The sequence below is a fragment of the Dama dama genome, chromosome 7 (genome assembly GCF_033118175.1).
Source record: "Dama dama isolate Ldn47 chromosome 7, ASM3311817v1, whole genome shotgun sequence".
NCBI lineage: Eukaryota > Metazoa > Chordata > Mammalia > Artiodactyla > Cervidae > Dama > Dama dama.
In genome coordinates this window covers 49,746,523-49,772,310 of record NC_083687.1, presented here as the reverse complement: position 1 = coordinate 49,772,310, position 25,788 = coordinate 49,746,523, and the positions used below count along the sequence as shown (strand labels likewise).

Genomic DNA, 25,788 nt, shown 5'->3' with positions numbered 1-25,788 from the left:
ACCCATGTGCACAACACCCGCCCAGAACACGGGGAGGCGGGGGCGAGCTTCATCCGCGTGCTGCCCCGGGCGCAGGCAGGCTCCCGTCCCGAAGGACCCCCTGCGAGCTTCCCTTTCTCTGCACCACACGTCCTCATCCTCGCACCTGAGGCTGAAATCAGCTAGTGACCCTGCGCTCAGAACTGAGCCTCCCGGGTCTCTGCTCCTTTCTTCTGAAAAATTAGGATGAGGTTGCAACTCCGCACGAAGGGCAGAGTCGGGATTAGATGAGATTACATAGCACAGTGCTTCGCACACAGTAAGAGCCCAGGGAAAGTTTTTTTGTTGTTGTTGTTGTTGTTTTTTTTTTTTTTTTTTTTTTTTTATTGGTTGGAGGCCAATCACTTCACAACGTTTCAGTGGGTTTGGTCATACATTGATATGAATCAGCCATGGATTTACACGTATTCCCCATCCCGATCCCCGCTCCCACCTCCCTCTCCACCCGATTCCCCCGGGTCCTCCCAGTGCACCAGGCTGGAGCACTTGTCTCATGCATCCCACCTGGGCTGGTGATCTGTTTCACCATAGATAGTATACATGCTGTTCTTTTGAAATATCCCACCCTCACATTCTCCCACAGAGTTCAAAAGTCTGTTCTGTATTTCTGTGTCTCTTTTTCTGTTTTGCATATAGGGTTATCGTTATCACCTTTCTAAATTCCATATACATGTGTCAGTATGCTGTAATGTTCTTTATCTTTCTGGCTTACTTCACTCTGTATAAGGAAAGTTCTTTTGTTTATAATTTTTTAAAAAATATATTGAGTTATTAATTTGGCTGCACCAGGTCCTCACTGTGGCACGCTGGGTCTTGAGTTGCCCTATGTGGGCTCTAGTTCCCTGACCAGGGTTCAGATGCAGGCCCTCTGCTTTGGGAGTGTGGAGTCTTAGCCATTGGACTGCCGGGGAAGTCCTGAAATATTTCTGTTATAATAAATAATGATATCATGTTATCGATATGATGAATATTATGACTACGATGAATATCAGTAGAATATTAGAACACTATTAATGGCATTAGGATCTAGCACGAATCATCTTTTTCCTCGCGCTGTCACTTGGGAGTCTGTGTGTCCTTCTCAACCCAGCCCATCACTACCTGCAGCCTCGGGCCCACTGTCCCGCCCGCAGCCCAGCTCTCAGAGAGCCCAGTTCAGTCTTAATTCCCCTCACAGGCCCAGCGTCTGGGGTGCCCGGCACATGGTGGTAAGTAAATAAAGCTTGTGGAATGAGTTAATAAAGTCCAAGTGTATCTACCAAGGCATACTTATGAGAGCAGGAAACACTGCCTCCAGGAATGGGAAGAGCCATCTGTGACAGACCACGGGAAGGCTGAAAAGACCCGAGCTTTGCGCCTTGTACTGGATGGCAGGCTTGGACAGCCACCCTTCAGTGAAGTTCAGAAAACAGCGCAGCCTCAGAGCCGCCGTCCGCACAGCAGGAAGAAGAGATAAGAGCCCTGTGGGCTTTGTCGGTCTTTCCCCTTGCAGGGGAACTCCCTGCAGAGGCACCAGAACCAGTAACAGACGAAGGCGCGTCTCCCGGCCAGTGCTGCAGGCTGCCAACTGCCATCACCTCTGTCATCGGGAGGGAGACAGGGCGAGGTGCTGGGGACCAGTGACAATTTGGGGATGAAAATCGCTCAGTCGTGTCCGACTCTTTGCGACCCCATGGACTATACAGTCAACGGAATTCTCTAGGCCCGAATACTGGAGTGGGTAGCTTTTCCCTTCTCCAGGGGATCTTCCCAACCCAGGGATCGAACCCAGGTCTCCTGCATTGCAGGCAGATTCTTTACCTGCTGAGCCACAAGGGAAGCCGAAGAATACTGTAGTGGGTAGCCTATCCCTTCTCCAGCGGATCTTCCCAATCCAGGAATCCAATGGGGGTCTCCTGCATTGCAGGCGGATTCTTTACCAACTGAGCTCTCAGGGAAGCCCACAATTTGTGACTACCACCCGACAAAGAGGGGCTTCCCGGGTGGCACGAGTGGTAACGAATTCACCTGCAATGCAGGAGACACAAGAGTCGTGGGTTCGATTCCTGGGCCGGGAAGATCCCCTGGAGAAGGAAATGGCAACCCATTCCAGCATTCTTACCCGGAAAATTCCATGGACAGAGCAGCATGGTGGCTACAGTCCATGCGGCCACACAGAGTCAGACACGACTGAGCGCACTGCAACAAATCACCCAAAAAACAAGCCCCCAACCTAATCCAGCAAAACACACCAAATTCCGCCACCGTTCAGACCCAGCAGGAGACAAAACACAGACCCCCCTGAAGAGGAAGTGATGTATGCACTGCAGCCAAAGAGTGAAGTCAACACTCTGAAAGGGGAAAAGAAAATCAAGTGCAAAGGGCCAGCCAAGATTTCTTAAAAGAACCTGGAGGGTTGTGCCTGAACGAGGCGCGCTTAGCAGCCTCCCAGCCGTTTCCTCCAAAACCTCTCTCGCCTACACTTATGGGCCAGCAGGATTCTGGAAAGAGCAAAGAGACATTGAAGTCTCCTTCCCTTTAGAAACAGTGCTTCCTGCAGAGGACATGACTGGAGGTCAGGGGGGAAGAGGAGGGGGAGGGGACGTCACGGAGTAGAGAGGTGGACCGTCAGGAAGATGACCCCAGACTGAATGCCATTTATCCAGTGAATGCCTAGAATAGACCATAAAGATGTAATCTTCCAGTTAGTGATGCTCTGCGGCCCTAGGACCTCTTGATCCCAATTATCACCAAGAAGCATAAACATGAATTAGGTGCTCCCAATGCCCCTGGGGGAATTCCACTTCCATCCTTCATTTAACTGAGAAACTGAGGTACAGAGAAATGAAGGAAGTGGCCTCAGAGATACCAGAGTGAGTCAGCAGCAGGACCAGGAAGCCGGGGCTGTGACTCCCTGCTTCCTGGTTTCCTCTATAAATATGAGAGCACATTCTCACCCACAGGCAGGTTCCAGGAGCACCGGCAAGGAGATTCAGGTCTTTCTGGGGGGAGGGGCAAGACACCTGACCTCAGGCCCCCAGGTCTAAAGTTTCTTTTGAGATAGGGCGTCCCCCTTCCTTCAGCACAGCGTGGAAAACCAATGTACTGAGATGCCCCGACTCCCTGCTCCTTAAATGAGCGCGCCACCCCCATCACTATGCTAAAGCAGGGTCTGCACAAATCAGCCACACTCTGTGTCCCCAGAGCCCAGGAACCCGACCCTGCCCCTCTGTGCCAACAGCTTCTGTGCGCTGTGCTTTGTAAAGCGCTGGCATGCGCTTCAGAAAAGAACTGTCTTTAACGGCCACCAGAAGGCTTGTTTGGGGATCTGTCCCTCTAAAGCAAAAAAGGAGAAGAAAGAATAAGCAAGGGGTGGCTGCAAACTGCTTATTATCAGCTTCCAAAGCTGAGTGGAAGTTTAACCAACTTCAAGGAAAGTACACACAGTTCTGAGCCCCAAACTGTTTGAGGACTTTCCACTTTTTTTTTCAGGCGCTGGAGCTGGATTCTAGAGCAAAGGGCAGCAGTGATTATTCTAGAAGTCATGTCATAGATGGTGTAACGTTACCTCTGCCCACTGGGATCTTATCGGCCATATGCGTCGGCTCTATTTTGAGACCCATTGGAGCCTGCTACTTCGGACATGGGTCGTGTTAACAAGTCAACACACGGTTAACAAGGGTTGAACCTGCCTCCTCCCGGCAAGAGCAATAGTCAGATCAGACTCTCAGCACCTGAACTAGTGGATTGAAATGCTGCTTCTGCTTCAACATGAAATACACCAGCACAGTGTGAAATGCAACTGTAAACCAAGTCCTGGGGGAAAAAACACACAGACACATCTTCTGACTTCAATCTCTTTGCTATTCGGGCAAGAGGACAAACAGTATTAAGAACGCTGAGCTCCTTCCACGGGGCAGGGCTGGGAGCTGGAATCCCAGGCAGGCAGGTGTGTCAGGCCCCGGGGCGGAGGGTGCAAGAGCCCAGCTCACGGTCGTAGTCTCCTGCATGGGAGACCCTGGCCTGTCCCTTGGCTACTGGCAGGCAGCCAGTTCTCAGGGCCTGACCTGATGCCATCTTCTCAGCTATTTCCATAAAGGATGCAGCCATTCAGCTGGTTGAGGGATGCTAGCAGCTTTGAAAGTCAGGGTTCTGGTCTTTTCATTGTCCAGTGCCTACACCCCACCCCACCCAACGTCCAGGGCCCGTGCAGGGCCTGCTACCTGACACTTAGCACTTGCTCTCTGCAAGGCCGCCTCACTGCTTCCTCGGACCTAGAAACCACTGTTTCTGGTCTTACTAAGACACGCCCCTTCCTCCCAACTCCCAGATGTGAGTGGCTTCCTCTTATTTCTGTTCCAAAGGAGTGGTGACAATGTATACAGTGCATTGTTGTTGTTTGGTCCCTAGGTCATGTTTGACTCTTTATAACCCCATGGACTGTAGCCCACAGGCTCTTCTGTCCACTGGATTTCCTGGGCAAGAATACTGGAATGGGTTGTCATTTCCTTCTCTAATACAGTGCATGGGAGACATTATAGATGCCAGCTCATCCTCCTGCCTACAAAGGGTTTTTGTCTTTCTAGAACAAAAACTGTAGTGCTGGAGAAGACTATTGAGAGGATTTTAGACTGTAAGGAGATCAAACCAGTTCATCCTAAAGGAAATCAACCCTGACTACTCATTGGACGGACTGATGCTGAAGCTGAAACTCCAATACTTTGGCCACCTGATGCAAAGAGCTGATTCATTGGAAAAGACCCTGATGCTGGGAAAGATTGAGGGCAGGAGGAGAAGCGGAGGACAGAGGTTGAGATGGTTAGTAGCACCACCAACTCAATGGACATGAATTTGTGCAAACTCTGGGAGATAGTGGAGGACAGGGAAGCCTGGCATGCTGCAGTCCATGGGGTTGCAGAGTCGGACACAACTTAGCAGCTGAATAACAACAACAGTACAAGAAGGGGAAGAGTTTTTTTCTGGCAGACAATCCTATTGGATTTAAAGTAGGGATGGTTAGAAAGGTTTCATCCCCATCCGTCTCAAAATTAGAGGTACACTGAAAAAGACCCAGGTCCTCTGCTGATGGTAAAACAGCATGGGGTCCTGAGAAGAGTTTAGAAGGTGAGAGAGTGAGTTCCATATCCAGACACCCAAGAGAGCCTTGGGACGAAGTACAGCCAGGAAGATGGCCCATTTTTAGGCAACATATGTGCTTCCATGGACCATTACTGTTAATAGCTGTGTCAATTCTCCCAATTAACTTCTACTTAGACAAATAATAATCTCCCCTTCTTCAGGAAACTGAGGGCTCATTTGCCTCAAAAATAATTTCCCTCTCCCTTAAGATAGTAAGACCTAAATAAGTCTTTCAAAATCTCCCCCCCTTTTAAGTGACTATTTCCACAAGTAAAAAGTTAGAAAAGCCAGAATAATCAGGTTAAGTCACAACTAACCCAGAGCCATCTGTGCATAGAATGTGGGGATGATCTGGGTAACAGTTAAGCCCCTTACGAACCCACTATTCGCTGGGAAGGGATGAAGGAAGAAGTGACTAATGATGGATGGTCCAAGGAAACAGCTGTCGTTATTCTGGTTCAGTTTACAGCAATTCTTGCCCTTCTGAAGATAAGAAGAGGCGGGTGCTCAAGGCTTTAGACTGGAGAGCTGGTAAGGAGGCCCCACGTGAGTTTCAACTCCTCCCTGAGAAGGAAAGTGAGTCATCTGAGCTGTTTGAGGGTTTGGAGTCACAGAGCAAGGTTCAAATCTTAATTCTGTCACTTAGATAAATTACTTGCCTCTTTCAGTGTCAAATTCCTCATCTGCAAAATGGAAAAATAAGAATATTTGCCTGGTAGGATTGTTGTGAAGATTACCATGACAGGCCAGATGCAGCATAAGGGCTTAGGAAGTGGCAAATAATCATGGGAGAATAACTGAAATGAAGAGGATTTGCTAATAAATAAGACTCTTCCAACTAATCTCACCTCCAATTATGATTGGGGAGCTCGGGGTATCATCCTTCATCCTGGAACCCCACTCAGCAATGATGCCATCTGCTTGCTTGTTGTAATAATCCAAGAATTAAAAGGAAAGAAAGAGGAAGGGAGGGAGAGAAAGAGGGAGGGAGGACGGGAAAGTGATAAACAGCAAGTAAAGAAAAAAGTGTAGTGTTAGCTGTTCAGTCGTGTCCGACTCTTTGAGACCCCATGGACCGTAGCCCACCAGGATCCTCTGTCCATGGGATTCTCCAGGCAAGAATACTGGAGTGGGTTGCCATTCCCTTCTCCAGGGGATCTTCCTGACCCAGGAACTGAAACTGAGTCTCCTGCATTGCAAGCGAATTCTTTACCATCTGAGCCACCAGGGAAGTCCAAGTAAAGAGGTGTAGATAATAAAATTTTACTCTGTATTAAGAACCTTCCAAACTCTGGACAATATTTGTGTTTCTGACTGTTTCCATGCCTATAAAGAGTTCCTGTTGAGAGCTATACCCTGGAGAATTCAGATCCAGGAGTGCGCACAGACTGTGAAACCGTTTTTTGGCTTTGGACACTAAAGTGAGTCTCTTAGGTAGGTATAAAAAAGTGGCAAGGACGGTATGCCTAGAACTTCCACTTCTGATACCAATGGATGAAACCACTCAGATCAGTGCACTGACTTATCCTCGACACCATTTCCTCTCTTGTGTCATATACTATACAATTCAACGACAACGAAAGCGTACTATGTGTTGCGTAGAAAAAGACTAGAGGGAATTTGCTTTACAAAACTGACAAACAGCCTCTCACCCAGAGAGCTGGTTCTTCTTTCTGCTGCTGCTGCTGCTAAATCGCTTCAGTCGTGTCCGACTCTGTGCGACCCCATAGGCGGCAGCCTACCAGGCTCCGCCGCCCCTGGGATTCTCCAGGCAAGAACACTGGAGTGGGTTGCCATTTCCTTCTCCAATGCATGAAAGTGGAAAGTAAAAGTGAAGTCGCTCAGTTGTGTCCGACTCCTAGCAACCCCATGGACTGCAGCCTACCAGGCTCCTCCGTCCATGGGATTTTCCAGGCAAGAGTACTGGGGTGGGTTGCCATTGCCTTCTCCGGGTTCTTCTTTCTAGTCTCCTTCCAAATACAAGATAGTAGTTTTATTTTTAGTACTCAGTAGTTTAAAGATACATAAGAACAAAGTCATACTTTATATTCAGGAAAACTTTAAATTTGCAGTTTATTAGTTAATGACAAACATGTACTTGGGCCACCTGATGCCAAAACCTGACTCATTGGAAAAGACCTTGATGTTTGGAAAGATGGAAGGCAAAAGGAGAAGGGGGTGGCAGAGGATGAGATGGTTGGATAGCATCACTGACTCAATGGACATGAATTTGAGCAAACTCTTGGAGATGATGGACAAGGGAGGCTGGTGTTCTGCAGTCCATAGTGTTGCAAAGCATTGGACACAACTTAGTGACTGAACAACTTTTCAATGTCGATCATTTTCTTAGTCCATGGAGAACACCTGATGCACATAAAGCAGCCCTTGCAATAACTCAGTGTTCAGCCATCAGCTGGGGACCACTGATTTAGAGCAGAAAGCAGGATGGGATGCTCAACACGTCCTTAGAGTGTTTTCTGTCATTCAAACAAGACAAATACTCCAATTTAAAAAAATGTTTTTAAATAATAACTTAAGCAAGATGAGATAAAACTACTTTCCCCTAAACCTCTGAGCCCAGGAAGACAGTCTCGTTCTGAAATTAGTTTCATTTCTATGTGCTTGGAAATTCTACCCACGTTAGAGTTTTTTAGCTCTCTACAAAATAAGAAGTATTCCAATAAAATATTCATTGAATGATAGTGATCTTGCCTCTGTGGCATCCACCCCTTTAAATTCACCACATTCGTTGTGTTGTCTTTGTGATATTCTGGTAATTTTCAGATAATAGGTATACCTTATTGAATAGAATGGGAAAAAAGCCCAAAGTCACTCAATATAGAACACAAACTGCACTACCACATGTGTTTTAAATATATTATGCACACAATTAGGAATACAGTATTGTAAACCAGCTCTATAAATCTTATAATAAAACAGTAACACACCAATGCTTCTTAGCCACAAAGAAGCTCTTAATAATACTATAGATTCCATGATGATATGGCTTTGGGACTGACTTCATACTCCCTGGGAAGAACATCAACCAGCTGAGATATATCAGAGCACATTGCCCTCTGAGTACCTAAAATGAAAAAGAAAAATGTCTTCTTGCAAGGCAGAAACAGCTCAGCGTGTGCCCAGTTTCAACATTTCTGAAAATCCTTCAGATTTTTACTACCATTTAAAAATGCTAAGAAAATTTAATTTTCCGACAGGGCTTCAGGCCTTGTTCTATGAAGAACACAACTGAGATCCTTTGCCTTTCAACTTCAGGCCTAAACTAATCAGAAAAATAAATCTTTTGTAAATTATAAGGTGCTAGCCTATGCAAATGCCAGCAATTAAAATTAGCATCATACTTCTCCCTAACCTTGATTCCATTGTTAGGAAAATAACTTCATGAAATTTAAAAGAAGGCATTTCAACTTTAGGAAGAGATATTTTTTTCTTGAGAGTGCAGGTTGGTGGGGGTGTGGGGTGGACTAATAAATTTTTCTTTTATGGAGACTCAGAAAAGTCTTTTTATTTTGGAAAATTTGGAAGACACACAGAAGTGGCATTTTTCCCATATCCATTTATCACATATCATATGTGGCATAAATGCTCACATATCTATTTCCCAGTTTCAGCACATGATTTAGAGTTTTCATTTTCTCTCCTCTCCTACTCCTGCCCAAAACTGGATTATTTTAATCCTAGACATTGTATAATTTCAGTGCAAACATTTCACTATATACATCTAAGACATGAGAACTCCTTTTTTGAAATAACACAATCACAAATCCACTCATGGTTAAACAAGTAACAATAATCCTTTAATAGTCTTTAATATGTAGTCAGCCAGTGTTCAAATTTCCCCAAATGTCCCATATTAACTTTTTATCAGATACATCAACTTTTAAGGATGGTGGCTGTTTTTAAGGAACTCACATAGCTGAAATCCCCTTGCAGTTCCGCTTAGAAATATTTCTTTAAATAAGTGCTTAGTCATGGGGTATTTTATCACAGATTCCACAATCACCCTGGGCCTTTATTGAGATGGGCCTACACATCGTTGACAGTAGAGACAGGCTCCACTAAGACTTTTCTTACCACTTCTTACTGTAGGGCAGCACTTTATAGTGCAAAGAGCTGGAAGTCAGGAAACCTTGATTCTAATCTTAATTCGGTCATTACATAACTGTACAACCTTGGGCAAATCCATTTTTCTTCTCTGTCTCCATTTCAAAGCCTGTGGAATGAGTGGGTTAGCCTATATAATCTGTATATTTCTTTCTGGCTCCTAAGGTTCAACATACTTGATTTTATTTATTTCAAATACTCTATCTTCATGAGGGTGTTTTGCAAGGATGAGAGCATGTCTATTACAGGAGAGAGTGTGAAATAATAAGACCACTCAAATCCTTACTTTAGTTTCCTTAAGTCCTTAACCTTTCTAAGCCTCAATGCTATACTGTATTAGTTATTTATTTTATTAATACTTATCCATCTCTCCCACCAGATGTAAACTTCCACAGAGAGGGAATTTCTCATATTCATCTTTCTGTCATCAAAGCCTAGTGTCTAGAACTTGGTACACGCTTGTTACATGAATGAATGGTTGAGTTTGCAATCTGAGGGTGAATGACTGCTCCATTTACCTTGCAGGATTATTGTACGGTGAATAACCTAATATATGAAAATGCACATTTTATGTTACATACTAAAAAATGTTAAACACTATTATTTATATTAGAAACATTCCAAGTAGAATATCTTGTTCACTTATGACGATCTGACCTTGTCTCTAACCTTTATTAAAGGATGAATGACAAGCATTTTTTTTCTTTCCTATGCTAAATTTCATCTCTTCGGAAATTTTTTATGCCTCTTTCATTTTTTTTTTAATTAAAATTACACTTCTAGGTATTCATCACCATTTTTTATTTTTTTCATAATGATCTTTTGGGGAAATTTTTTGAAGTAATTGACTAGTAGCTTAGGCCAGTCTAGTTTAAATAAGTACAAGTCAAAATAATGCAGAAGACAATGTAACAGTAACTGTATATACCAGATACACAAATTTGCCTTTTTTAAAACTTTTTTTATTTGGCTGTGCTGGGTCTTAGTCGTGGGGTGAGAACTCTTATTTGTGCCTTGTGGGATCTAGTTCCCTGAGTGGGGATCGAACTTGGGTCCCCTACATTGGGAACTCAAGAGTCTAACCCACTGGGCCACCAGGGAAGGTCCCAAAATACATAAATTTTCTGATGAACTAAATGTTCACTGAATTAATTCCCTAAAGATGATCCCGATTCAGTTCCTCTTGTAGCTGAGTGGGAAGACTTTTGCCCAATTTCCTTAAATGGGCTCTTTCTTGTTAGGTCACTAAGTTTAGTTTATCATTTACAGATTCCTGATTATCCTCAAGCACAGTTTTGAAATGCGAACATTTCCCTTCACCGTGTTCCAATCTGGGAGAACCCCTAGCGCACCATTTCCTGAAAGGAATGTAAGTCCTCAGCAGTGATGCTCACAAAACTAGTGACTATACACACACATTTAGGAAACTGTGATGCATGACCTCCTGTGGTGATTCACAGACACCTAAGCGCGTACAAGAACTCCAAAAGGCCTTGCTGTGAAGCTGCTTGCTGCACTTATTGGTTACAAATAAACTTGTTTAACTCAGCATTTCTCAAACTTCCTAATTTCATGTCCCACTAAAAAAAAAGAAAAACAGTGCCAGTTAAACTAGGACTGGAGGATGCTATCAAATAGGACATTAAAGATGTCAAAATTTGAAAATATGTGCATCTTGCCGTAGATGAAAGGACTTCCCTCATGATCCAGTGGTTAAGACTCTTCAATTTCACTGCAGGAGGAACAGGTTCAACTCCTGGTCAGGGAACTAAGATCCCATATGCCTCTCCACACAGCCAAGAAATACAAAATAAATTAAAAAGAAGTAAAAGAACTAAATATTTTGAATCTAAAAGAAGGAAAGAGAACTGGCCCTGCTGTAATCTGTGGACTCAACCAACCTGGAACAGAAAACGTTTGAGAAAAAAAATTCCAGAAAGTTCCAAAAAGCAAAACTTAGGTTTGCTGAAGGCCAACAATTATCTACAGAACGTTTATTGTATTTATAACCATTTATATTACATTAGGGTTATTAAGTAATCTAGAGGTGATCTGAAGCACATATATTATATGCAAACTCGACACCATCTTCCATGAGTCTTGGGCATCCCTGGATTTTGGTGTCTGCAGGGGTTCCTGGAAGCAACCTCCCTGACACCAAGGGACCACTGTACCGGTCACTCGTGTATTTTTGGTGCAAAACAGACTTTGTTCACCTAAAAGGTAAGTTCTGGGTCTGCCTCAGAATCTAACTGTCCAACTGTCCTCAGTAAGCGTGTGAAGCTCTTTAAATTCAGATGGCGTGTAATTAAATCATTCAGCTGGTCGACAGGTAGTTGACTTTCACTTGAAGCCACCCTTTGCCTCTCAGAGAGCCCCACACCCTGAAATGACTCAATTCCCTAACACCACCATTAAAAGCCTTAGCGCTTTCCAAGCAACAGGCTAGGGCGTAAAGCGCAGTAAGTGTACAGTGAGTCAGATGAACTTTGTGAGTCTTGCGGGGACGCTGGAGGATTCATAAACCTGCTCCTAGCGGAAGGGTGCGGCGGCCTGGGCTCTCCAGGCCCCACTGCAGGAGTGGAAGGGCCTGGCCCCCGTCAGCCGTCTACATCCTTCCCCATCTCGCCAATCCGCCCCCAGAGGGGCTGCAGGCCGGGCTTCGGGGCGGCGTGTCCCAACCCAGACTGGCCCAGGCGTTCCGTCTTCCCCGGGTGCCCAAGTTGAGCCCCTCCGAATGTCTGAACTAGACCGGCCCATCTTTCCGAACACGAAGCTGGGGCTCTGGCCGGGTCTCCGGGCTGGTAGGACCAGCCAGGGCCTCGCGCCGTCCTTTGGGAGCGGAACAAACAGCCGCTGACCCCGGAGGTCGGGTGGCCTTCGCCCTCGCCTTGCGGCGCACCTCGCAGCGCGCTCCCCTCCCGGGTGGGGGCGGGGGGGTCTCCACCGCCGGCCTCGCTCCGGGCGGGACGGACACTTGGCCACACTTTCCCCCGGGCGCCGTATCCGCCGCCGAGATGCGGGCAGCCCTGGACGGCCCGGCCCTCTCTGTATCCACCGGGCAGTCTCCATGGCTCCGCCGTCATCCTCCGCCCCTTTCCCCGCGCGGGGTCCAGTGGGGGCGGTGGCGGGGGGCGTGCGCAGGCACCCGGCGGTGCCCCTCTGTCTTACCCCCGGGGCGGCCGGGCCCCTCTGGCAGCCCAGGCCGGCCCCGGGCCGCTCGTCCGCACCCCGACCTGCGCCCCGCGGGGCCGGGCGCGGGGACCCAGGGCGCCGCGCAGCCCCCAGCCCGGCCGGCGGCGCGGGGGAGGGGCGCGGCGCACGCAGAGTTGCTGAGTCGCTTCGCGGGCTCAGAAGTTGCAGCTGAGACGGCAGCTTCCCGCCCCCTTCCTGGACTCGGCGGCCCGGAACGCACACCCCACCCGTCACCACCCGCCACCTGCCCTCGCCCCCGCCGCCCCGGCCCGGACTCACAGCACCCCCTCCCCGCGCCCGCGCGGAGCCCAGGTTTCCACCGGAGTCGGGCTGGGGGCGGGGGCACCCCACCTCGCCGCTCCGCCCGGGAGAGGGGGGCACGTGTGGGGGGGGGGCGGGGGCGGGCAGGGGGCCCTCCTGCAGATTGCTGCGCCGGGCCAGCGCTCTTTTGCACTCTGCAAAGCTGAGCCGCTGGGCAGGGGTCTCCCACCGGCCCCTCGCGCCCTCCCGGGGCGAAGCGGGGTTGGCGGAGCGAGTACCGGGCAGCGTTCCCATCCCTTCCCGCTGGGGGTGGGGATGCGGGGAGGTAGGGGGTTGCCCGGGCCGGCGGGAGGGGCTCCGCTCGGGGCTGAGGTCGCCAACAGGTGCTCTGGAGCCCATGTGACGGGGGAGGGGCCGCGCAGGGGAAGCCGGGGTGGGGGTGGGGTGCGGGGGGAGGCGGGCACCCTCCCCCCTCCCCCTCCCCCCTCCCCTCTTCCTCCCGGTCCCTTGCAGAGCTCGACTGTGGGTGACCCCCGCCGCCGGCGGCCTAGGGATTGCTGCTCGCGGGTGGCTCTCCGCCGCGCCGGTGCCCTCGCGGCCTGCCCGGGAGGAGGAGGGAGGGGAGGGGGAGGGAGGGATGAGAAAGTGGGTCAGGAATGTAACTGGACGCTGCGCACCCCCACGCACCACCCCCCCCCCCCCCCCAATGCGGGCCGCGCCAGCCTTGGAAAGCGAGTCTTTCGCTGTTGTGGTTCCCCGTCATTACCGGTGGACGGTTACCAGGGCATCCCGAGGGGTGTGCTTCCCTGTGACCCTGGGGGGAGAAAAACCCGGTTGCCTCAGTAACCCAGTTTGGCTTGGATGCGATGATGCAGTGGATGTTTTAGGTGAGTCTGACCGTGAGGAGGCTGCACTTGCCCGAGGGAGTGGACTCACTTTTCTTACTACTGAACCAAGACGTGGAAGGAAAGCTGGAGAGGATGGTGGGTTCTTTGCCCTGCTTCATGTTTGTGGTTTTACCGTCTCAAGAGAACATAAATTGAGCGTTTTTGCGTTCGAGTTTGCTGTCTCCCAGACACAGGCCCGGGCTGCCATAAATTCACCCAAGTTCTTAACAAACGCTCACTTAGTTGCTACAAAGGTTTGAAGTTGATATCTTAGACTTGGAAGGGGCAGGGGACACTGACAGTTTTGTATTTGGGGAAGGCCTGAGAAACAAACATGAAAAGGCCTTTATTAAAACTCCTCAAAGCAGAAGAAGTGAGAGCAGTCCAGTTAAGTTTTCTCCGGAGCTCAGGGGCTCCTCACACCCCAAGCATGTGATCAGGAGACTCAGGACCCAGATTTTTAAAGTGATGGTCTTTGCATGCTGGTAACACAAGCAGAGTCAAGAAGAAATAATAGTAAACGATGAGATTGCAGAGGTGAGGCTTAGCGTTGTGGAGTTTGCAGCCCAAGGTCTTCTTGAGCACCCTTCCAGGGAGTTGTTGCGTTTTTTCCCTTCTGCTGCTTTTGTCCCAGGCACCTCAATTACAGAGAGCAGGGTAGGGCTGAAGCAGAGCCCAAAGAGCCATGACGCCTCAGACGCCCAGCAGCCTGCTGGAGGTTTATCCAGAAGCCCAAAGGGGTGTGTTACCCTTTAAAGAGATCTTAAAGGCTATCTGAAAAGTTGACTTAGCAACCAATGTAAATTTCTGTTTCCCAGGTAACTCGTGATAAAGAAACCTAAAATTTGAGATGCAGTTTGCATTAAAGAGTCCTTATTCATAGGAAGCAAAAACTGATCAGTTGAATTTCTGTAAAATTGAATCGTACATTTATGTATAAAAGAGGTTATTTTGTGGTGAAAACGTATGGAGATCTAACCATCCCTACTCTATTTTTCTTTTATTTTTTTTTTTAACTTCGCTGAGTCTTCTCATCAGTAAAATGGGATTAAGATAATAATAGGTGGTTTGCTCTGGGGTGATAGACTGGATTTTTTCCATTGCTTTCTAGGTGGAGGATCTTCAGTTCCAAAGACTAAAGTCTTTATTTTCACTTATGATGTTTTCCTCAACTGTGGAACAGCTGGAAAGGAACCATTTCCATATGCTAAGTAGTCTTGCGTTCTGGAAACTTGAAAAAACATGATCTTTGATTTTGTCACCCTGTTAGCATGATTTCCTTCTGTGTGAGATAATGAGACTTTCAAATCTTGGTGCAAACTGGCATTGTTGCTATGAAACTGAATTGAAATTTTAAGTAGAAATTGAAGTAGCCAACTTCCTCTTTTCTCCCATCCCTTTTCCCCACCCTTCAATATCTTCTGCATTCATTAAACGTTTCTGTATGGGGTGATCTTCATTTTAGCTATAACTCAGGTTTATAAAGCAAGTTGAATTAATGAATAAATATCAGTTAAGAAAGGAGTAACAATACAGCCCTCAATATTGGGTCTTGGATATTTAAGATATTTGTCAAGTAATTTGTCAAGAAATTGCCTATGTGTAAGCAGATTTTCACATAGATTATTTTGGACAATGTATTTGTAACGAATGTACCCGCAAAATGTTTTTTTTTCAATGAACATATGCTTTAAACATTTTAGCTACCTACTTTGTCTAGAACCATGTTAATTTAAGGCCTGTGGAGATTGTAGAGAGGCATATCCATGTTCCTAAAAAGACTCAAGTCTAATATGTCCTATTAGGGGTGACAGCTAGATGACAAACATAAGAAGTTTAACTATTTAGGGATTAAATTAAAACACCAGTAAAAAATTATGTGCCTATAGGGGTAAGAAGAGATGACAGATTCACAGATGAAAGTTAAAGTGAGTTGAGAAGTGCAATAATGAGAGACTTTAAATTTTTTTCCTTCTGTTTATTCTCTACATGTTAGCAGTGAATGGGTCTCACTTCTTCATAAGAATGAGGGTTTGCTCATTTTCAGGGAGATGCACCAGGCAGCTAGTGTACAACTGACTGTCGATGAGAAGTCAGTGGTTAAGTGCCAGGGAGGGGCAGAGAGCAGCGGGTGAGAGGGAAGGTGAAAAGGAGCAGGCACACCCTGACTTAGCAGAGGCTCAGATGTGGCAGGGTGCTGGGTGTGCCCTGGGAGGGTCGCTGTGAGGTGGCAGCCATCAGGAAGTGCTCCCAAGGGAGTGGGTAGAACTTGAACTTGGGCCTTACAGGATGTGTACGATTTTTATAGCTAGAGAGAGAAAGGCATTCCTAGTGGGAGAAGGGAATAAAGCCCGGGGCAGGAGGTTGCAGGGTACATTGGGGGAATTTGACTAGATTAGCTTTGTTGCTAGAGGTTGATGGAATATGAAATTGTCACTTGAATGATAGGTTAGTATTGTTAGTTCCTCAGTCATGTTAGACTCTTTGTGACCCCATGGATTGTAGCTTGCCAGGTTCCTCTGTCCATGGGATTCTCCAAGCAAGAATACTGGAGTGGGTTGCCATTCCCTTCTCCAGGGGATGTTCCTGACCCAGGGATCAAACGTGGATCTCTCACATTGTGGGAAGATTCTTTACTGTCTGAGCCAGCAGAAAAACCCCAATATGATAGGTTAGGTTAAGGCCTTTGAATGCCTGGGCCAGGTTTGGTGTTAGGACTGTATCTGCAGGTAGTGGGGAATTATAACAGGATTTTGAGCAAGGGAAATACATGGTCAAAGTTATCCCTGGGGGAAGGTTAATCTTGTGAGTTCGGCTGCAGTGGGAGTTTAGGGACCATGAGGGTCTAGTGCCACGGGGGTGGGAGGGCCTAGAGAACGATTGTTTCCTGTGGGCCAGGCGGTAAGGGCGGTGCTTTGTGAGTCGTGGTAAAAGGAACAGTGACAGTATTTTGTAGTGTTTGGATGTGAATTTGAAGCATCGAAGATGACCAAGGATTTAAATCTAGATGCCTTGGCAGGTGGTACTATCAACAGAAATTGGAACAGGAAGCCAGTGTTTCAGGTAATTGAAGGGCTGATTTCAGAAGTGGAATTCGAGGCCGTGATTGGCAGCTGGGTTTAGGTGACTTAGGCAGGGTGGATGGGTCTCAGCTGAAAGTAGAGGTGTGAGTCATCTACATAAAAGTAGGTGATTATTGGTCCTGAATTTGAACTTGGTGGCAAAGGACATGTTTTAGGGAACATTCACCATTAGAACTTACTATATATATTGAATTGGCCAAAAAGTTCATTCAGGTTTGCACATGCCCTCTTTATGGAAAAACCCAAATTAACTTTTTGGAACCCAATATATACGCATATACGTATGTATACATTTCAAAATTCTCCTGGGAATTCCTGGGTGGTCCAGTGGTTAGGACTCTGTTAGGGGCACAAACAAGTTCAGTCCCTGGGGGAACTAAAATCCTACAAGCCATGCAGCCCCCCAAAAATTCTCCTTCCTTGGGAAGCACAAAAATGTAGTCATTCCTAAGGCTTTAGTTAGAGCCAGTCTACTGAATTAGCATTGTTGTAACCCAGGTGCCTTACCCAGCAGCTCCCAAACCCGGCTCAACAGATTCAGGGGTCCCAGCCCAGTTCAGTTCAGTAGCTAAATCCTGTCTGACTCTTTGTGGCCCCATGGATGGCAGTACACCAGGCTTCCCTGTTCGTCACCAACTCCCCGAGCTTCCTCAAACTCATGTCCATCAAGGTGGTGATGCCATCCAACCATCTCATCCTCTGTCGTCCCCTTCTCCTCCTGCCTTCAATCTTGCCCAGCATCAGGGTCTTTCCTCACAGGCACCCAATCAGAATCTCCTGGGTGGGCTGCATTTTCTGCAGGGGTCATAGACCACTCTGATATGGACTCGTCTTGGGGAACCAGTAGCAGGGCCGGTGTGTTCTTCAGTCTGAGACCTCCGCAGAGCCTCCCATCTCTCTCCGGGAGAGCAGGAGTTCTTCCTTTTCATGGTTTGGTTTCAACCTGTTCTTGTACTTTGGTATCTGATAGACGACCATTGATAGACAGTACTGGAGGTTGCTGATATCTACAGGACCTGCTGCTTTCCAAATTTAGCAGGGGTCTGGAAGCCTGGATGGGTGTGTCAGAAGAACTCTGTCCTGCTAGGTAGGAAGGAGGTTGGGGGTGACGCGCTGTGTATGGGGCTGACTCACACTCCGTCCATCAAAGTGTGTTGAGATGAAGCAATAAACTGGGCCCCGGGCAGATCACTTCCTGTGCCTCTGGATACACAGACCTGGGGTGTGGTGTTTGGCAATATTCTCAAGAGCAACCGTTTGGCTGGGCCTCTTCAGGGGAGCTGGGTAGTCAGAGGTAAGGCGAGGCAAGCTGTGGGCTCTCAATACCAGGCCAGAGTTTAGAGAGAAGCAATCTAGCACAAAATGGATAGTCTGAAATTCAGGGTTGGACTTCTAACAGGTGATGACCGTTAACACTTTTTTCAAGGAGTACCTGTCTGTCTACATATCTTTGCGTGCATGTGTGCTCAGTCATATCCGGCTCTTCTGCGACCCCATAGACTGTAGCCCACCAGGCCCCTCTGTCCATGGGATTCTCCAGGCAAGAATACTGGAATGGGTTGCCATTTCCTTCTCCGGAGGATCTTCCCGACCCAGGAATCGAACCCAAGTCTCCTGCATTGGCAGGTGGATTCTTTACCGCTGAGCCACCAGAGAAGCCCATCTCGTTGTTTTATTGTCACAAAAACCAGTGTCTGCCCTTCTGAGCAGCAGCCCTTTGTTACTTTCAAGTAGTCAGGTGCTGATTATCTGGGTGCAGGTTGTCATTTGCTGGTTATTTTCTTTTTCTTGTTTAAAAGCTATAAAGAGAAATTCTCACATCCATATTGTTATGTGTCTAGTGGACTAGCAGGCAGACACTAATAATGAAAACTGATGGTGGAGACTGGGGGGCGGGGGTGGGCAGTGTCCCCTCCACACTTCCCTCCATGTACAGAGCTTAAACTAGCCATATTTCTAATTTATTTATTTTGGGCAACGCTAAGTCTTCATTGCTGCTCTCAGAGTTTCTGTAGTTGCAGCAAGCGGGGACTCCTCTCTGGTTGCAATGGGCAAGCTTCTCGTCGCGGGGATTTCTCTTGCAGAGCACGGCTCTAGGGCTTGTGGGCTTCAGTAGCTGTGGAGCACAGGCTTAGTTGCCCTGTGGCATGTGGGGTCCTCTGGGACCAGGGATTGAACCCGTGTCCCCTGAATTGACTCCCAACAATTGGGAGTCTGGAGCAAACAGACTCCCAACCCCTAGACCACCAGAGAAGTCCTTCCTCAGCATTTTTAAGTGTGCAGTTTAGTTACTGTTAAGTATATTCACATTGTTATGCAAGATAACCTAGGTCTCTATTGTCATTTAGAATATAAGGGAGTGTTCTAAAAATGTCAGAAAAATGAAGCCCAGGGTACCCAGGAAACTGTGAGAGAGGATGGTGTACAATGCAGACCCTTAGAGCATCCAGGTAAGAGGAGAGAGGTGACAGCCCTTCTGCAGGATGGGCTTGCCTGAAAGCATCCTATTCAGCAGCTGACTGTGAAGTTAGAGTGCAGGGGGGAAGTGGCAGTTTTCTACTTGAGATTTCCTTAAGAAGCCAGAAATAGGGCTAGCATCTTGATACACCGATTTTAAATTTTCCTTAAAGCTCTGAGCGTAGAATGAGAGAAAGAGCTCCGATCTATACAGAATCTAATGATAATTTACACAATGTCCTAGAGTCTCCAAACTTTGCCCTATCCTCTGGCATGTATAGAGTTTCGTATATGTTTCACACTCTCTTGATTCACACGAGGGGTGGGTAATATTTACTTCTGTTATCCTAGTTTTCCGAGTGACCTGTATCTTATTATTATTTATGAAAATATGGGTATCAACCGCCAAAAAACTTCTTAATGAGTAAGAACCTCTAAATGTTTGAGCATGTCAGTGATCACATGGTTAAATGAAATTTGTAATGTTAAATAAGAGAGATTTGCAAGGAAGATTGGAAATATTGCTGCTGTTCATTGAAGGTCTTAGTCAACCCCAATCTAGTAACAGTTCAATGCTTTTTTTTTTCCATTAGAAAATTTATTTTCACAACCCCTTACTGTTTGCACTCATTCATAATACCCACAAAACAGGTTTGAAGCTGCTCAGTCCAACAGGATGTCAGCTGCAGTTCCAAAGAAGCTATGGGTTCATGTTTTACCAAAGGAGAGATGCTTTCATTTCCAGCCTTGGAAATGTAGGACTTGTTTAACAGCCCTCCATTTAGAAAGTGCTACTGAATTTGAGAAAACTTAGAGAATGGCTCCGAGTTTCTTATTCAAAACTGCTTTAGTAAACTTTTGCTTATCAGTCCTGAGAAGATGTGTTAAAACCAGCTTGGCAACTTTTTTTTTTTTTTTTTAAATATAGCAAGCTGGAGAGCCTTGAAAAGAGAGTTTTGAACCAAAACTCAGTATTGGAACCAAAACGGAATGCTTTTAACCAAGAATCCTCCTATATTTCTCTGGGTTTGGAGGACTCATCTGTTAAAAGTCAAGTTTTCATGGTAGGACTGAATTAGCAGTGATAGGTTTTCCTGTGGTAGCAGCAACAAGCAAAGGCCAGGTTTCCCCAAGCACTCGGAAGATGGCTTCTTTTGTGTGGATACCTACACATTTACAATCCTGTGCCCGTGCCTGCCCACCTCCCCTGTGATTTACTCAATTTGGTTTAGAAGCAATCTTTATATAGATGCTTAACTACTTTGTGTGCTAATGGTATAGAAACACAGTTTTCAGATGAGAGCTGTCTCTAAGGATTACGTTGGGAGTCATAGAGTTATTATTCAGGTAGTAACAGTTGATAATAATAATAATGTCACTCAAGCGACTTGAAGGTATGAGTTAGTGATTTTGTATTGCAGTTGAAGAAGATGTTTGTCTCTGAAGCCATGGGTTTCGAGTGATTTGCCAAAGGAAAGCGGCTGTTAATTCATGTCGCTCCATCATTAATCTACAGAAAATAAAAGTTCAGATGGTCCTGGGAGTCTAGCATATCTCAATTCTGAGTTTTCTTTGAAAGCTGAGTTCTTGCATTTTACTAGAAAAATACTCCAGCTTTTAAGTAAATAATCCAGCCATTGGCAGGTGCCTGCCTCGTGCTGAAAGCCTGCAACGGTGAACGCGGGACAGCTCCACGCTGTGTGTTAGGACAGAACTGTATTGTTCCACCGCTGTGCCCTTTGCTTTGTCACTTCTGAGTTGAGCAGGGCCTTCAGCCTCCTGAAATGTCAGCCTAGCCCTCAAACTTGTGTGTGTTTTCCTTTTGATTACCTTGGTTGCCGGCCAGCCTCATATTTGACATGTCCAGCATAGGCAGTGGAGTTGCTTCTTGATGTCGAGCTGTTAATCTTTTTATTATTTCCTGTCACTTTCCCCCATGATTGATCCTCTTGAGCCCGAGGTGGGGCGGGGAGGGGGGGTGGAATTATGAAAATGACTTTGAAAACCCGCTTTGAAAAGGAGTATTTTGCATTGGACTTGGGTCTCACCTGAGACTATAAAGCGATGGAAAAAGCAGAGTCTGTTTTGCAATGCAGAACCTCAGCACCCAGTGAGCTAGGTTCCAGTAGATGCTTTGCAGGAGAAGTGAAGAGGGTTTTCCTGGTGTTTTTGCAGTGACTCGGTGCCCAGGTGTGTGGGGTGAGGGTGATGAGAGCTCACAGGTGGTCTGCAGTTTAGTTCTATGGAAAGGCTATAGAACGGGGTCCTCTTTCCTTCGGGATTAAAGATATGATTCTTTCTGAGTTGCAGGCTTTCCCATTTATTCTCTCCCTGGTATCCCCTCGATCCTAATTCTTGCTCTGGCTCTGCCCCCACGCCTGACCCACCCACTGGAATTTGAGAAGAAAATAATAGAACCTCAGTTCTTAATATATTTTTAGCTTGTCCTTTTTCCCCCATTTGTTAACATTGTGGTAAAAAAAAGATATAAAATTTGCTGTCATGCTCCTTCTTAAGTGTACGACTCAGTGGTTACTTACAGACACAGCGTTGTGCAACCGACACCATGGGCCGTTTCCAACAATTTTCATCACCCCAAACAGACACCCTGCTCTCGTTATGCAATCGTCCACCTTTAGCCCCTAATCCACTTTCTGTCTCATATCTGCCTGTTCTAGATACTTCATACGAGTGGGATCATACAATAAATGTCCTTTGGGGGTCTGGCTTATTTTCATTTGGCATAAACTTTTCCGAGTTCATCCGTGCTCTATCGTGCACCACGCCTTCATTCCTCTTCCTGGCTGAATAATACCCCATTGTCTGCGTATACTACATTGTGTTCATCCGTTCATCAGTGGATGGACATTCGGGTTGCTTCCACGTTGGCTAGTCTAAATAATGCTGCTATGAACATGGTTATCAAAGTGTCCGTCGGAGTCCCCATGTTCAGTTCTTTTGGGTATACATATGTGTGTGTATGTATATGTATGCGTATGTGTAAGAATGGAATTGCTGGGCCATATGGTAGCTCCATGTTTAACATTTTGGAAAACTACCAAACTGTTTTCCGCCATGGCAGCACCATTGTATATCCCCCAATAACAACATATGAGGGTTCCAGTTTCTCCACATTTTGGCCAGCTCTTGTTATTTCCCTTTTTTTTTTTAAAGTATTTTAATTAATTTATTTATTTGGCTGCTCCAGATCTTGGTAGCATCACTCGGGATCTTCGATCTTAGTTGCAGCATGCCGGACCATTAGTTGCAGCATGAGGGGTCTGGTTCCCTGACCAGGGGTCAAACCCAGGCCCCTTGCGTTGGGAGCTCGGAGTCTTAGATACTGGACTACCAGGGAAGTCCCATTATATTCCGTTTTTTTTATTATAACCACCCTAGTGGATCTGAAGTGGTGTATTGTGGCTTTGATTTCCAGTTCCCTGATGACTAAGCATCTTTTCATGTGCCTATTGGTCGAGTGTATGTTTCCTGTAGAGAAATACCTATCAAGACTCTGCATCGTCCATTTTTATATACATTTTATAAAGCCTAATAGTAGTATATAGTTTATAAATTAAAATATACATACGCTTGGATATATGCAAAATGTCTTTAAAAGATGGAAGATGTATTTTTTAAAAGTTCGGAGACCACTATTAGGAACTATAGCAATGATCTATTTTATTTCTTAGTGCCTAACCTTGGCAGGAAAATATCAATGATAATTCCTAAGCTTTCTTGGGTGGGGGCGGGGGGTGTGAATCTTATTTGGTCAAATATAATGTGTTTACCAGAGCCTCCATATGAAACTAACCACAGGGTCCCAAGACTGTCTTTGGGGTTGTTTTCTTTTGGTACGTAAGAAAGTAGATCTCTTTGGATGGTTTTCAAGTTAGACTTGCCTCTGCTCAATCCTATTTTGTGGTTCATAATGGCATTTTAGGGCTCTAGTGTATCTTATTAAGAGATAGAGATAGTTTTTCATGCCGTGTCACATAGGGGAGCCAGAAGGTCTAGAATGAATGAATCGAAAGGGAGAGGCTTAGCTCTAAAATAATAATAATGATGATGATAACAATTATTTTTACTACGTCACTTATAAAACTAATTTGATTGTATGAAAAGATTAGGTTTGAGGCGTGGGGATTGAACTGGCCTATTTCATGACCTAGTAAGAGTGTTTTAGGCCTCGGGGGTTGATTTAAGAAAAAAAAAAAGGAAAGGTTGGTTGTCCTATTGTTGTTCTCTTCTCTGAAAGTAAACTCTGTGCAGTTACCCTAAAATGCCAACCTCTGTCAAGGGCGTGACATCACCATCCTAGCACATCCTTGTGCTTTTCTTGGAAAGTGTCCACAGTGGCAGGCGTTTTCCAAATAAAACATTTGTGTCAGTAAACAAGTGTTTTACCCAGCAGCCCAAGTGGAGAATTTTAAAACCAGTGTTTGTTTTGCCAGCAAACATTTTGTTTCAATCCTTGCAGCTAAACAAGTGGGTAGGATTTAAGTGGCCTGCTAGTAAAAACAAAGGCAGAACCATTCTCAGAAAACTTCAGCTGAGCAGAAATCTAGTTGCCATTAGACTGTGAGCTTAGACATTTGGGGAAGTAACTGGTACCATCTACTGAGTTCTGTGCTTAGTTTCAGTCAGAGTGGAAGATCTGCAGTTTGGGTAAAGGCTCTGAATTTTCTCTTTTTTAAAGGCAAAAGATGAAGAAATATAAAAGAATCATTAAAAAGATTAGTTTTGCATATTGAAGTGTTACAGCTTGCCTTTAAAATGTGCCTAAACCATCATCAGGTATTTGCTCTGCATTTGTTCCCTCTTTTCTGATTATTTCAATAGTAATTCCTCCAGTGCGTCGTATCATCCAGCATCCACATTAATTATCAGCCTTCATCTTGTGACTTTTATAAAAATGGTAGTATAATCGGACTTTAGTGAGCTAATGTTACTTTTATTTAGGGTTCCTTATTATTGAGCAGTCTTACATCTTTAATGGATTATCTTTTGAAATATATTTTTGATATTTGAAAGTTTGCTTGTGATGTGCTATTCTTTTAAAAAAGCAAGCCTCTTTTCCTATTCAGAACATAGGTACCTTCTTAAGAAGATAGAAGTTACAAAATAGAGCATATACGCAGAAGGGTATAAAAAATTATAGCTGTATATGTTTTAATTAGCAAGTGGACGTGTACCAACCGCCATCCTGATTTAAGAAATCAGGCCTTGGAATGTCCTCTGTTTTAAAACCACGTCCCTCTTCTGGCCATAGAAAGTTTACAGCTGTGTAGTTACCCTTAAATGACATCATTTCATTTTGCAAGTGTCAGGTGTGTGTTACACTCTACTTGTTTGTTTTCATCAATGATATAATCTCAGGATTTAACCACGTTGCCGCCTGTACCTGTGGTTCATTCATTGTCATCGTTCAGGGTTCTGCTGATGGACATCTGAACTGTTTCCAGCCTTTGTCTCTTACCACAAAGGCTGTCAAGGACATTCATGTATATATACACCCTATTTATTGTTGTTTAGTCCCTGACTCGTGTCCAACTCTTTGTGGCCCCATGGACTGTGGCCTGCCAGGCTCCTCTGTCCTTGAGATATTGGAGTGGGTTGCCATTTCCTAGTACAGTTGTGCAAAAGTTTTTCTGGGATGCATGTGGTGTGGGCGGTGGATTTGTTGGGTTTCAGGGTATTTGTGTTTTTAATTGTATTTAAATGTATTTGATATTTTTTAACTTCACTGTAATTCTAACCTGTGTTCCAAAGTGTTTGGTTCAGTTTGTTCTCCTTCTCACAGTGAATGGGGCTCTTACTGCTCCACACACTCACCAGAAACCAAGTTTTGATACCAAGTTGTCAGACTTTGTCATGTCTGCCAGTCTGGCAAATATGAAACAGTGCATTATTCTGGTTTTGTTTTCCCCTGATTCATAATAAGGCTTATATTGGCCATTTTGATACCCTTTTCCTTAATTATTTTCCCATTTTTCTATGGGTTGTCTTTTTCTTCCTAATCTGTAGACTTCCTTTATATTTTCTGTTTAGTATATAGACTTTCTTTATATATTCTACTCATATAGAATGAGTCTGTATTCGATTATAGGTTTGCAAATAACTTCTCCTACTTTGACTTGTCTTTTTACTTCCTCATTTGGCTGCTCACAAACTCTTAATTAAAAAAAATATATATTTGTTTTGGGTTGTTCTGGGTCTTCCTTGTTGCAGGGACTACTCTCCAGTTGGGACGCGCAGGCTTTTCATTGTGGTGGCTTCTCTTTTGGCACATGAGCTTAGTCACTCCGCGGCATGTGGGCCATTCCCAGACCAGGGATCAAACCTGTGTCTCCTGCATTGGCAGGCAGGTTCTTTACCACTGAGCCACCAAGGAAGCCCACAAACTCTTAATTTCAGTATTATTTGATTTCTCCCTCTTTTCCCTTATGATCGATACTTTTGTATCTTGTTTAAAAAATTCTTCCCTATCCCAGGTTTATGAAGCTATTCTCCTGTATTCTTTAGAGTTATGCCTTTTACATGTGATTCTGTTGTAATTTAATCATCTGCGAGTCTGCAAGTGAGTTTTGTGAATGTGCCATTTTTTGTCTTAAGGGATCTCT

The 25,788-nt window shown here is 45.5% G+C and overlaps 1 protein-coding gene across 1 annotated transcript in view; it reads left to right on the top strand.

Annotated features, from left to right (window-relative positions):
• The first annotated feature begins 12,687 nt into the window (after positions 1-12,687).
• The window catches only part of RREB1 (ras responsive element binding protein 1), a 164,380-nt gene continuing 151,279 nt past the window's right edge, over positions 12,688-25,788 (top strand). Inside the window, exon 1 of the mRNA XM_061147680.1 lies at positions 12,688-12,789. The gene's annotated coding sequence lies outside the window, so the exon portion shown is untranslated. The remainder of the gene's footprint in view (positions 12,790-25,788) is intronic.